At 37.2% G+C, this 7,179-nt stretch overlaps 1 long non-coding RNA gene across 1 annotated transcript; it reads left to right on the top strand.

Moving 5' to 3' along the window:
* The first annotated feature begins 3,065 nt into the window (after positions 1–3,065).
* LOC141548255 (uncharacterized) lies at positions 3,066–4,624 on the top strand. Its single transcript, XR_012483866.1, has 2 exons — positions 3,066–3,245; positions 3,902–4,624. It is a non-coding gene; the product is annotated as an uncharacterized LOC141548255 (long non-coding RNA).
* Positions 4,625–7,179: the final 2,555 nt, after the last annotated feature.

The following is a 7,179-nucleotide window of genomic DNA, read 5'->3' as shown; positions in this document are numbered from 1 at the left end:
AGAGATAAAGAGCATTTTAAGATGGAAAATGGGTCATTTGGTGAAATTCAGTGAAAAGGTTTTCACACAAACAAAACCAAGTAGCTATCATTAGAAAGAAAGCAGAAAACTGGGAAGCAATTTTATAGAAGATATTTCTGTTAACAGTCTCATATCTCAAATAAAGAACTGAGTCAAATTTATAAGGAGACCATTATTTTTCAATGTATGAATGGTCAAAGGATAAGAGTAGACTGTTTTCAGATGAAGAAATAAAATTTTTTTCATCAAATGGTAAAATGCTCTTAAGTCATTATTGCTTTGGGAAATGCACATTCACAAAATTCTGACATACTACCTCATACCTATTAGATTAGCCAAAATAATAGAAAAGAAAAATGATAAATATTGGAGATGTGGGGAAAACTGCCATTCCAATACAATGTTGGTGGAACTGTGAATTGTTTAAACTCTTCTGGAGAGAAGGTTGTTACTATGACCAAAAGACAATTACAATGTGCAGAATCTTAGATCAAGCTAAGCCAGTATTCCAGAGAGATTAAAAAAAAGGGAAGGAGCATCTCCTTGAACAAAAAGTAATTATAGTAGTTGGTTTTATGGAAGCAAAGAATTGTGCACTAAGGAGATACCAATGAATTAGGAATGGCTACAGAATACAATTGTGGTGTAAGAAAAGATGAACAAGTCAGATTTTAGAAAAACTTGAAAAAATTTATATGAAATGGTAAAAAGTGAAGTAAGCAGAGCTAATAGAATATAATAAACACTAACAGCAACCTTGAAGGATAATCTGCTGTGGATTTTTCTTTTCTTTTTCACACTATATGAGGGAGGTAGAGGGAAAATTAACATTTGTTCTTTAAACAAAGTTGTTAACATTTTGATTGGTTTTTTGGAGGTCTCTGAATCATCCTTCATTTCAGTAGAGAAAACACTACGAGAATAGCCAGGGATAAAGTCCAAATTCTTTATTGTGTCCTTGCCTGGGGCTCAGCTAGCTTTCTGGAGCCTGTCAGACTGGCCTTTGTCTCAGTGGGGGAAGCAGAAGGACAAGCCAGCCGCCATGATATTGAGAGATGGAGTGAATCTGTCTGCCTGGGACAAACTCAGTATATGTAGTATACTGAATTTAAACCAATCATTATATCACTAGGGAACCATTATTTGTTGTAAGATTAAATCAATCATATTGAACTAGAAAACTATTAATTGCCATGCTAAACTAGATAACCATTGTTTTATCAATTCCACTGACTTACCATCTTATAAGAATCCTTGTTTCAAGTACAGAGCTCTGGCCAATAACATCTCCCGCTTTCTTTGGTTTTAGAACATAAGTGGCGAGAACCCCAAAAAGTAGGCGATCATGTCTTCGATGATGTCTCACGAAAGGAGATGAAAACACCAAAGAGAAATGGGGAATCAAACCAGATTAGTGGGTTTCTGAAGGGTCCCACTTGAAATAGGTATACATAAATCCATCAACATGGGAGGCACATAGTAATATAGCACAGGCTAGTAGTGGTGTAACAAATAACATGAATCAATATGAGGAATTATACATATCCATAAGTCCTAGAAATAGCCCAGAACCAGTCTATTGTCCTTTACTTCTTGTGTCAGGGAATCTAATGATTCCTGCAAGTTTTGAATTTCTTCAAGAGTCTTATCATGTGTCAGGGAATGCAACGATTCCTGCTGGTTTAGAAGTTCTGTAACAGTCTCATTATCAGCCATTCTCTTTCAGTGTCAGATGTTTCTTAGGTCTTTTCCTTTATTTCGAGTTTTTTTCCTTTTTTTCTGTCTCTCTAGTTCACTCTCTGTCTTCTCATAGTTCACTATACTCTGAAAGCCACAACAAGTTTTGTCCAGGTTCTAAACATGTCCTTGCTACAGATTTCCAATCTCATGATTTTTCATTGGTTTTGTTATTGATGTGGTCAGTTACACTGATAGGTTTCCTAACATTAAAAAAAAGCCCTGCATCCATGGTGTAAAGTTCACAGGCCATAGTGAATGCTCTTTGTAACCTACCACTGCAATATCCTTTCTAGTATTTTATTTCAAATGTTTTTTTTTTTTTTTTTGCTATTCATTAAGGAAAATGGTCTACAATTTTCTTTCCCTGATTTTGCTGTCCCTAGTTTAAGTATCAACATTATATGTTTGCTATAAAAGGACGTTGGTAGCACTCCTTTCCATATTTCAGCAAAGAGTCTATCAAGAATTTGGATGAATTCTGTCTTAAATGTTGGCTGAATTCTATTATAAATCCATCTGGTCCCTGATATTTGGTCTTAGGGATCTCACTTATGCCTTTTTCAATATTTTTGTGATGGAATTATTTAGGTAGCCCATTTCCTCTTGTCTTCGTATGTACAATTTATACTTTTTGTAAATATTCACCCATTTCAGTTTGATTTTCAGTTTACCTCACCATAATTGTGAAAACTACTTCCTAATAATTAATTTCATCTTCATTGACTATACAATCACTGTTTGTGGTTTTGAGACTGTTAATTTATTTTTTTTCCTATTTTAAAAATAAGATAAGCAATACTTTATTTTTCTTTTAATAAAATTAACTCAGTTCATTTTATTTTTTATGTTTTACTTTCAATGTTATTTTTTACCTTTGATTTTCAAGATTTCCAATTTTTTATTTAATCGGAAATTTTTAATTCTTTTCTTTCTTTTTTTTTTTTAAATGTTAGGGCCAGTTCCTTGATCTGCTCTATTTCTGTTTTATTGGAGTAAACCTTTAGCGCAAGACAATTTCCCTAAGGACTGCTTTGATTGCATCCCTCCATTTTGGTTATGTCGTTCCATAGTTATCATTCTAACGAAAGTATTGGTTGTTGTCTGTGGTTTGCTCCTTGTCCCACTAATTCTTCAGAATTAGACCATGGAGTTTTCAGTTAACAGTCATGGCTGCCCTGGACCTGATGTCACAGAGCCCCATCCCCTCCCTCTTCCCTTCAATCTCTCCTCAGGGAGACCAGCGCTGCTCTGTGATGATGTCACAATGACCACCCCTCCCACCTTCTGTTAGTTCTATTTGTCTCCAGTGGAGGGTGTGTGGGGCCCAGAGCAGCTGGAGATCTGCCTGCCTCTCACCCAGTTCCCTCCCCTTCAGCCTTTTTGCCCCTCTCGGCCATTTTCTCCTCCATTAGGTCCATCTTACTGCCATCTTCAAGGCTGATGATCCTAACAGTCCTACTAGTGCCTTAGTGTCTGTGAGGGAGGTAAGTGCCCCCTCCCCTGCTTCTACTTCAGCCTTTCTGTTTCTTCTCTCTTCTCTTCCTTCCCACCCCCAATCTTTTCACGAAGCTCCCCCTTCCCCAGTAGGCGTCTCTTGGTACTGAGCAGAATGTATGTAAGAAGGGGTAAAATGTCCTGGGAGTATCAGCACCTTGTGTGTGTGTTTGGGGGAGGGGGGATGCATGTGCGGATGTACGTACCTGGAGCTTCCAGCCCACCCAGGCTTTCTCTTGCCTCTTTAAGTGCAGTAATTTGCCCCATTCTATCCGTCAGCCATAAGACTTTTCACCTGCAGAAAGAAAGATGGTGGTGCTGATGTGGGGCCTGAGGGAAGAGACTGCAGGGCTGCAGTAACCTCAATAGCTAGGGTTCTCCCTACTCTGGCCTCCTCAAAGTGCCCCCACCATATCCTGGATAGAGAGGAGGAAGAGGGAGGAAGAGGAGGAAGAAGAGAAAGGAGGAAGAGGAGGGTGAAAGAGAGAGAAGGAAGAGGAGGGGAAGCGGGAGGAGGGAGGAGGAAGAAGAGGAGGAAGAGGAGAAGGAGGAAGAGTAGGAGGAAAAGGGAAGACTAGGAGAAGGAAGAGGGTTCAGTCCTCATGACCTATATATCCCTGGTTCTTCTCTCTTCGATCCAATACAGGGACGTTGAAGTCAGTGGCAGAAGTGCTGTTCCTGTCACAGACGCCAGCCCAGCCATAACTGGACCAAGACCAGCAAGGTGACTCATGGAGGGGGACGTGCAACAGTTCACTTCCTCCATCCATGACGCCAGTGTCCCTGCTGGGCTCAGAGCACTGTATGAAGGGGGATTGCTTCTTGATGTCACCCTAGTTATTGACGATCAGCAATTCCGGGCCCATAAAGCACTCCTTGCCACCCAGAGTGACTACTTCAAGAAAATGTTCACAGCTGAGAGCCAGGAGGGAGATCAGGACAATATTCCTTTGCATGGTCTGACTGCTACAGCCTTCAGCCATGTCCTAAAATTCATGTATTATGGCACTATAGAACTGAGTATGAATACAGTTTATGAAATCCTGCAGGCTGCCATCAATATTAAACTTAAAGAAGTGGTGAAGTTCTGCTGCTCTTTTCTCCTATCCAGAATCTCCTTAGAAAATTCTGGAGAAATTTTGAAACTCTTAGATGATTTTGGTATAACCATGGAGGGAGCCAGAGAGAAGTTGTTTTCATGAAAATGCTCTTTTGCGCACTCAACCATTTCTGTTAACATGAAATATAGTCTCTTTTCCTAGACTTTTTTTTTAGTTTTTATGTCCTGTGTCTCACCTGTGATTTGCTTTCCTTTCATGGGATAGAAAAATTGTTGAGATTGCTCAAATTAAATTGACTTCTAGTCACATTGTTATTGATCTGTGCTTTCTTTTCTATATTTATACATCTCTTCCTAAATTAAACCTTTCCCCTTTATTTGTTCTTAGACATGAAGCTTCTGAAGTGAGATTTGTTTATATTATTAACAAAATTTAAAAAACAATTAGATTATTAACAAAATAAGAAAATTTATGATCCTGCTAGGTACCACTGTATGTTATATCTTTTCAGGGGTAGTGAGGTAGTGGAAAGAATGCTGAAGTGTCAATAACTATATTATAGTCATTTAAATGAGTTTACATTTGAGGGATCTAGTCTTTATTTGAAATTTGTGAATATAAGAGAAGCATCTAAAACTAAAGAGTATCCTACATTGCTTCAATAAAACTGTTGATAATATCAAATGCCCATTTGTTGGAGTCCAGGTCCTGTATTGAGATGAAGGATGTGACAACATATCAGAGCCAGGTAGAGAAGTCCTGTTTATGGACTGTTCAAAGTTTATTGATCAGAGAGACAAATATATATATACCTCAAATGCTCATAGGTTTGTTACAAAATACACTCTTTTAAAATTCCTATAACCTAACAAAATCTACTATGATGTAAATTAATACACCCCTTAAGCCCCGGATCTTGAGTACATAGACAGAGATGTAAATAGCTGAGATCCACATCAGAGGAAAATTTAGTATGCCATTGTCTCAGGTATCTTTCTCCCAAATACCTTCAGTCTCCTTGTGGACATTCTTTTATGTTCTAAGTTCAAATGTTTAGCTTTTAATCCCAAGAGTAGTGTTTGCATTTTGTTTCAGTCACTAGATAATTAATTTGTTATATTGACAAGCAATCTCTGCCATTTCAATAAAAGAGTTTTGGTGAGCCAAGTTACTGTAAGATTCAAAACCTGGAATGGAGTCTTACCTCCTGGCCCTCTACACCCACTCTTTAATAAAGGCTTTTATTTCTGAAGCTTAAATTTTAGATTTACTTTTGGTTGATAGATTTTAATGTGCTTCTGGGTCTAAAACCAAAGTTTTAGGGTGGGGTAGGGAAGTTGGAGATGTTTTTGTTGTCCATATTAAATGCTAATTCTTTCCCCACTACTAATAGCCATAAAGAAAAAATGCAGCTTCAAAATGGGATACAAAACATTAATAGAGTCAGTCTTGTAATTCTTATCCCCAAAATAATCATTGTCTTTTGACCTTGTGTTGAAAGTCACTGCCAAAAAAATATATATCTTGCTAAGCATGGTCTCCTTAGAAATGGCATTGAAACACAATGAAGAACTCATTTAGTGAATGAAGAATGTAGAAAAATTTTGCTGAGATGTAATTTTTTTTGGTACATGACTGAACTAGAGATTTTATACTTTAGGAATTATAGATAGTTTAAATTCTATCACATAGATCATCTCTAGAAAGAAATTTTAAATGAGATAAAAATTTTCATTGGGAGGGTAAAGAGTTTCCTTACATTCTTCATAGATAAAGTCTTTTAGCTCCTTTCTTTTTTGAGTCTGAAATAAACACTTTTGAATGCTTATTTTCTTCAAGGCACTGACTAAAAGTGATTGAAACACTTTGGTTCAAATTCTGGTTCTCCCATTACAGATCTGCATGATCATATCATTACATTACATTAGTCATGTAATTTCACCTCCTATGGTCCTTAGTTTCCACATCATTAAAAAAAGGGTATGAGGCTAGGTGATTTACAACATGGCTTTTTCCTTTGAAATTCTAACGTATGTCTCATCACTCAGACTTTCCCCTGTAATTTGCAGTCCAAATTGTACTTCAAATGAGGACAAGGCTAGTATTGATTTGTTTGGGAACTTTGTATTCTTCAGGATTCTGAAACATGCACCAGTGATGTAGACTACTAAGCACTTCATTTTGTTATTGCCATGAGAGGACAAAGGGATTTGTCGTATAGGGTGAATAATGTGAATTTTATTTTATTTTTTTTCCTAGTAAATTTATTTATTTTTAATACACATTGTTTTATGCATCATATTGGGAGAGAAAAATCAGAGCAAAAGGGAAAAAACCATCAGAGAGATTAAAAAATAGAAAAAAGAAGTGAATATAGCCTATGCTGGTTTACATTTCCAAAATGGATTTGGTGCTCATTTTAGTCCATCTCTACCAGACACAAAGAAGGGTTCTTTTCATACCTCTTACTTGGCAGCTGCATAATGAATAGCAGACTTTACATCCAAAATATTATTGGAAAAAAGGGGGCTGTCAACTTGATGCTGCCTTGAATCCTTTTAGTTCATTGGAATAATTTCCATGGGATAGTCATCGACGCCCCCCCCCCAGGTCCATCTCATAGACTCATCTCTATTACCTATGCAAGAATAATTTTCACAGCTTGGGCCTACCATGTTGCTAGAATATCTTTTCCAGTCAATAGGACTGCATGCTGATGCCTTTACTGAATGAATCTGCCAATAGAAGTGAAGGTCAACCACCACCACCATTACAGAAAAAATAATGACAATGACATCATGTTGCAGTTGTGAACAGCTTTTAAGTTTGGCAATGACAACACCAAATATACAGGGTATTGGAA

The sequence above is a fragment of the Sminthopsis crassicaudata genome, chromosome X (genome assembly GCF_048593235.1).
Source record: "Sminthopsis crassicaudata isolate SCR6 chromosome X, ASM4859323v1, whole genome shotgun sequence".
Taxonomy (NCBI): Eukaryota; Metazoa; Chordata; class Mammalia; order Dasyuromorphia; family Dasyuridae; genus Sminthopsis; species Sminthopsis crassicaudata.
Note: the sequence above shows the minus strand (reverse complement) of the source record. Positions and strands in the feature narration are given on the sequence as shown.